Below are 7,254 nucleotides of genomic sequence, written 5' to 3'. Positions count from 1 at the left end.
GTTTAACTTTAATTATTTCTCATTTAATATGTGTGCGTTATAGTGGCCGACAAAATAGTACAGAATAGTTTGTACTGTGTCTGACCCGCCCTCACGGTCATTAACACTACCCCCACTGTATGAATGATCAAAGTTCCCATACTTGTTTATGCACCTCTAACACTGATAGTCCGTGCTTTTTTTTTTGCTAAACATCGTAATCTGTCTCCTCGTTGGAGTGAAAGAGCGCTTTAGGAAAGTACAGATTTTGAAAAGAGACAAACACAATAATAACCCTCCTGGTCTGGACTTTCTTTTGCCAGTTGGTGTGCACTGATGCTACTTCGACATTTTAGCAGCGCTGATGTTGAAAGGCAGTTGAAGTTCACCTCTACTTTGTCAGGCTACACGATTGTTTTGCTTGACGTCATCACCATGGCAACTATCAGTCCCTGTATCTCCGTTCTTTCCCGCGTGGCACTCATCCCTAAATGAAGACCACAGGAATGCAGAAGCAGTGACGCCACAGGAAAATTGCGTTAATGACCTCGATTGAAGTTTCCGAGGAACAGCACCAGATTCGCACATGTGCAGCAAAAGGTGCAAAGCGGATGAGGGGAAGCGTCCTCTGCTTTATTAACCGTACTTGCGCCACTCTGAACAGAGTGCATATCTAGCATAAAAAAAGTATAATAAAAGCAGTGGTTTTCTAGAGTTACATACATTAATCAAAAGATGCTTAAAATATTAATGTTAATTCAGAGATGGCGGTATACAGGTCTGTTGATTATAGTAAAGCGTTAATGGTAACATTTTTGTGTGCTAGAAGTTTTAAGTGTCAGCTTTGACTGTAATAAGAACGACCAGTACTCCAAGATGGCTGACAGCGGTGTGCTCACGGGGACAGATAAGGGTTGGCACGGCATGAGCATGTGGCTTGTCCTACGTTTAGGTTTATTGTTTGGATGCTGTTCTAAGCTAGGGCATCTGCGCGGCGTGGCGTGAGCAGCAGCTTCTTCCCTGCAGCAGGTGTTGCAGTAAGTAGAGCAGTTATCAGCGCCAGTGCCAACGCAAGGTAAGAGATATGCGTCCCACAGAGCTGCACAAGTGCGTTTCTGCGTTCTTCATCCCCTGCAAGTTACTTCCCTCAAGTTTGCGTTCAGTCCGGTCTGTGCTGCAACCGAGTATAGTTTATTTATTTACTTTTATTTTATTTAATGCATTTTTATAAAGCGCGGACTTTGCCCGAAGGTGTCAGAGCGCTGTACAATAGAACCAGTTACGTTACATGAGAGAAATGTTACGAAATAGAACGTTACAAAAATAGCAGGACACAGACTCAAACACAGCAGGCAAGAAGGGGGGGTAGGGAAAAACATAGAAGGCAAGAACACAATATCTTCCTGGCGGGGTCTGAGTTGGCCAGTGCCGCACAAAAACACCTTGCACGTATAGTCTTGTGCATTTCCGCCTATCATTAAAATGTACCCACTTTACAGTGACGCCTGTTTGTTATTTATTACTAATACACATATTTTGCTCTGACGCCAGTTCTTTGGCAAGCTCCGCAGTAAAGATCGAGTCGTGGCTCACCCCTGCTCTGTCTCCGCGTCGCTGAGTGTTATAGTAGCTGATAGAGACATTGGCGATGTACGCAGCACCGGGGCATCTAGCTTTGGATGTGGAGTTTTTAGTGGAATGTTTGAGGTGAACTTTGTGTGCTGCGTACTTACAAATGTAGCTGCAGATATTAAGGTATACATAGTGCGCACAGAGGGAGTTAATTACCGTAAGATTCAGGCAACTGGGTGCCTCTTCGTGAAGCTCGTCATCTTGTCTGAAGAAGTAATAATATACGAAAGGTGTTTCAGGAACCAGTGTCCGCATGAATAGCCAATTGCTGCATCGAATAAGGCAGTATCATGACTAGTTTATCTTTCGTGGGGAGGATAGCGCTACTCCTCGGCATGTCTGAGTGAGCGCTGACGCTTCTCCTTAGTCTCGCTTTAAATTTAGGACAGTGCTGGTGCTAGTGGCTGGTCCTCCTGTTAGCAGGACAGAAACGGTATGCCCAGTAGAGCTGTTCTGCGCTGGAAATGTTAAATGTGTGCTCTGGGTACCCATTAATTGGGGATCGAGGTTCTAGCAGTGGATAGGGAGTGGGCCCGCGCGGGGCGGAGTCTATGAGGCAACTTATACATTATTTTTTTTAATAACGCTTTTACTAGGTTTTGAATGAAATGACAACATAAGAAAAAGAAGAATATATCATTGGAAGTGCTGTTACCCTAGTCCCCCACCTCCCCAACTTATAATTTTTTTCTAACTGCAAAGAAATTGGCAACAAGGACAAATGTGACAGCAAATCTGACTTCGCTTACTTAATTGTTAACAACGATGTTGCATTTTTAAAATATATTGCACAGTTAAGGAAAAACACTACTGAACAGATCTTTGTGGGCCGGAAGTTTACAGGGGATAATAACAGTAAGATGAGTGCATCCTCCCCGATCCCCCAACCACTACATTATGTTTTACATCTTGAGATTGTGTTCCTCCAGACCATGCACGCTTAATGTATATTCCCTACCAGTAATACTTATTGTCTTATGTAGCATTTACTGAAAATCGATTTACATACGTACTTGGTTTATTATCTCTGTATAATTTGTGTTTGTGTGTGATACAAAGCTCTTCCTGAAACATCTGGCGCAGAGGATCAGCTTCGAATTGGACACTCTGCACTGCTCCAAATTGCACCATTACGAACTTTATGCAGAATCGATTGTATACAAACAGGTCCAACACTATATTCATTTTACCTTAAAGCATGGAATTCGGCGTTGTATAATCTTACTGTGGCTTGGGTTACTCCCTTTAAATTCACTCACCTCTAAATGGACAGACAACGAAAATACAACCAGTATTTGCAAACTTTGCAATGGTGGAGTGCAAGATCTGTAGCACGTAGTGTCGATATGCCCGAATTTGAAACTAGTCAAGGCTAGAAGGCGCTACTTAAAAACAAACCAAATCAGATACAATAGTGGAAGTGTGCAAAGTCTGATTTCGCTTTTTAAATTTCCTCCAAATGAACTCGTGTGTCATAACCTGTTTAGATTTTAAAAAACTTAGTAAAATTTGTATTGAATGTTTTAAATTAATATAACACGTATTTTGACTGGACATTTGTTGTTCTCAGTAGATAATTTAATGAAATAAAACTTTGACTTTGAAAAAAGCTCTCTGACACTGTACATTGAACGAGTAGTCCTACAAAAAAGGAGTGGTTTTTAGGTCTCGCCTGAGACAGCGCTTTAGCGCTGCTCTGGCGAGACTTATAGTAAGCACTTTTGGAAGTGCAAACGAGTGCTTTCAGGCCGCCAACTACTGTGCATGTGTGCCGGGCACGCGCACCATTTGGCAGCCTGAAAGCACTCGTTGTCTTTCACTTTCGCCTGTCACACAGCCGCGCTTTGAAGTGTGATCGCGATTGCGATCACTTACATTTCGAGGGCGCTTTGATGTTTTCAGTGAGCCGCGCGGCCACTGAGGACATCAAAGCGCCCGTGAACACCATTTGCCACCCCCACCTCTTCAGCCAACTTACTCGCCATGTCTGCTCTGGATTCTTGTGCCTCTTTTTGTAACTCAGGAGCAGTAACATTGTCGTGGTGTCACTAGGGCTTCAAGTGGATGCTTTTTCAATATTATATACAAGCCACAGTTACTGCTAATTTATCTTATGCAACTAACAACGATTGACAAAGCCAATAGTCCTAACTTGTTGTAGGTATCATGTTACTTGTTGTGTGTAGCTGTAAACACGTAGCTACAGCCGCCCACCTAGTGCTTAATTTGTAACAAATAAGTGCTGGTGTTTTAATGAGGCAGAAGCTTTACACTTTATACTTTTTTTTTATTTTGCGTAACACAGAGGACATCAACTGAAATTTAATAGTGGCTTGGCTACAGCCACTTTCCCAGTGCTTAATTTGTAACAGAAGAGGTGCCGGGGCTCTGATTAGGTGGCAACTTTACACAGCATGTTGTTTTGTTTAGCCTGCCTAACACAGAGCACACAAACCGGAAAAATGGGGAGGGGATGTTCTTTAAAGGCCACTACTGCTAACTTACGAGTTTTGAAACCAGGTTTTAATGTCTGAATATGCTTAATAGCCTGTGATTGTGGACAAATTAGTTGATATTTCTATAGACACAAACATAAATATGACCTAAAGTGGAGCTACGTTATTATTTTATTTGTGTGTAGCTGCAAACACGTAGCTACAGCCACCCTCCTAGTGCTTAATTTGTAACAAAGGAAGTGCCGGTGTTTTGATGAGGCAGCAGCTTTACACTGTATATGTCTTTATTTAGTTTGCGTAACACAGAGCATATAAACTAAAATTCAATAGTGTCTTGGCTACAGCCACTTTCCTAGTGCTTAATTTGTAACCAAAGAGGTGCCGGGGCTTTTATCATGTTGAATCTTTACAGAGCATGTTTGAATGGTTAGCCTGCCTAACACAGAGCACAGAAACCCTACAAATGGGGAGGACATGTTGTTTAAAGGCCAAAACTGCTACATGCCACACACTGATGCACGCCACACACTGCTGCACGCCACACACTGTTGCATGCCGCTGCACACCACACACTGCTGCACGCCACACACTGCTGCAAACCACACACTGCTGCACGCGTAACACTGCTGCACGCCACACACTGCTGCACGACACACACTACTGCATGCCACACACTGCTGCACGCCACACACTGCTGCACGCCACACACTGCTGCATGCCGCCACACACTGCTGCACGCCACACTCTGCTGCACGCCACACACTGCTGCACGCCACACACTGCTGCACACCGCACACTGCTGCAACCGTGACACTGCTACATGCCACACACTGATGCACGCCACACACTGCTGCACGCCATACTTTTTTTTTATTGTGCGTAACACAGAGGACATAAACTGTAATTTAATAGTGGCTTGGCTACAGCCACTTTCCCAGTGCTTAATTTGTAACAGAGGAGGTGCCGGGGCTCTGATTATGTGGCAACTTTACACAGCATGTTGTTTTGTTTAGCCTGCCTTACACAGAGCACACAAACCGGAAAAATGGGGAGGGGATGTTCTTTAAAGTCCACTACTGCTAACCTACGAGTTTTGAAACCAGGTTTTAATGTCTGAATATGCTTAATAGCCTGTGATTGTGGACAAATTAGTTGATATTTCTATAGACACAAACATAAATATGACCTAAAGTGGAGCTACGTTATTATTTTTATTTGTGTGTAGCTGCAAACACGTAGCTACAGCCACCCTCCTAGTGCTTAATTTGTAACAAAGGAAGTGCCGGTGTTTTGATGAGGCAGCAGCTTTACACTGTATATGTCTTTATTTAGTTTGCGTAACACAGAGCATATAAACTAAAATTCAATAGTGTCTTGGCTACAGCCACTTTCCTAGTGCTTAATTTGTAACCAAAGAGGTGCCGGGGCTTTTATCATGTTGAAGCTTTACAGAGCAGGTTTGAATGGTTAGCCTGCCTAACACAGAGCACAGAAACCCTACAAATGGGGAGGACATGTTGTTTAAAGGCCAAAACTGCTACATGCCACACACTGATGCACGCCACACACTGCTGCATGCCGCTGCACACCACACACTGCTGCACGCCACACACTGATGCACGCGTAACACTGCTACACGCCACACACTGCTGCACGCCACACACTGCTGCACGCCACACACTGCTGCACGCCACACACTGCTGCATGCCACACACTGCTGCATGCCGCCACACACTGCTGCATGCCGCCACACACTGCTGCATGCCGCCACACACTGCTGCATGCCGCCACACACTGCTGCATGCCACCACACACTGCTGCACGCCACACACTGCTGCACGCCACACACTGCTGCACGCCACACACTGCTGCATGCCACATACTGCTGCACGCCGCACACTGCTGCAACCGTGACACTGCTACATGCCACACACTGCTGCATGCCACACACTGCTGCATGCCACACACTGCTGCACGCCACACACTGCTGCATGCCGCTGCACGCCACACACTGCTGCACGCCACACACTGCTGCACGCCACACACTGCTGCACGCCACACACTGATGCACGCCACACACTTCTGCACGCCACACACTGCTGCATGCCGCTGCACACCACACACTGCTGCACGCCACACACTGCTGCACGCCGCACACTGCTGCATGCCGCACAATGCTGCACACCGCACACTGCTACACGAAACACTGCTGCAGGCCACACACTGCAGCACGCCACACACTGCTGCACGCCACACACTGCTGCATGCCGCTGCACGTCTCACACTGCTGCACGTCTCACACTGCTGCACGCCGCACACTGCTGCACGCCGCACACTGCTGCATGCCGCTGCACGTCTCACACTGCTGCACGTCTCACACTGCTGCACGCCGCACAATGCTGCACGTCTCACACTGCTGCACGCCGCACACTGCTGCACGCCGCACACTGCTGCACGCCGCACACTGCTGCACGCCGCACACTGCTGCACGCCACACACTGCAGCACGCCACACACTGCAGCACGCCACACACTGCTGCAAGCCACACACTGCTGCATGACGCTGCCCGCCACACACTGCTGCCCGCCGCACACTGCTGCCCGCCGCACACTGCTGCACGCCGCACACTGCTGCACACTGCCCACATCTGCTGCACGCCGCACAATGCTGCACGCCGCACACTGCTGCACTCCCCACACTGCTTTTATGCGAGTTTATGCTACTGACATTGTAAATGACAATGCCTTTTGTTTGTTTTAAGACCAAAACATAAATAAAAGGAATTGTAATTTTACAATGCCAATAGCTCAAACTCTTATAATTGCGAGACCTATTGCATTGCAAATGCTTGTTTTATGTGCTATTTAAATCATTATTCCTGTAGTTATACATTTGACATTCTTACAACACATACACATTTCTTACATCAATCAATCAATCAATCATGGAATTTATATCGCGCACTACTCACCCGGAAGGGTCTCAAGGCGCTTGGGGAAGGGGGTCTGCTACTGCTCGAACAGCCAGGTCTTGAGCTGTTTCCTGAAGGCCAGGTGGTCCTGGGTCAGCCGCAGGTGGACGGGTAGGGAGTTCCAAGTCTTAGCCGCCAGGTAGGAGAAGGATCTTCCTCCGGCGGTGGCTCTCTGGATGCGAGGGACGACGGCGAGGGCGAGGTTCGCGGAACGTA

At 46.7% G+C, this 7,254-nt stretch overlaps 1 protein-coding gene across 1 annotated transcript in view; it reads left to right on the top strand.

The window, feature by feature from the left end:
- Window positions 1-925: 925 nt before the first annotated feature.
- Window positions 926-7,254, top strand: part of SINHCAF (SIN3-HDAC complex associated factor) — a 167,095-nt gene continuing 160,766 nt past the window's right edge. Inside the window, exon 1 of the mRNA XM_085650546.1 lies at window positions 926-1,054. The gene's annotated coding sequence lies outside the window, so the exon portion shown is untranslated. The remainder of the gene's footprint in view (window positions 1,055-7,254) is intronic.

The sequence above is a fragment of the Triturus cristatus genome, chromosome 4_1 (genome assembly GCF_964204655.1).
Source record: "Triturus cristatus chromosome 4_1, aTriCri1.1, whole genome shotgun sequence".
NCBI classification, from domain to species: domain Eukaryota; kingdom Metazoa; phylum Chordata; class Amphibia; order Caudata; family Salamandridae; genus Triturus; species Triturus cristatus.
Note: the sequence above shows the minus strand (reverse complement) of the source record. Positions and strands in the feature narration are given on the sequence as shown.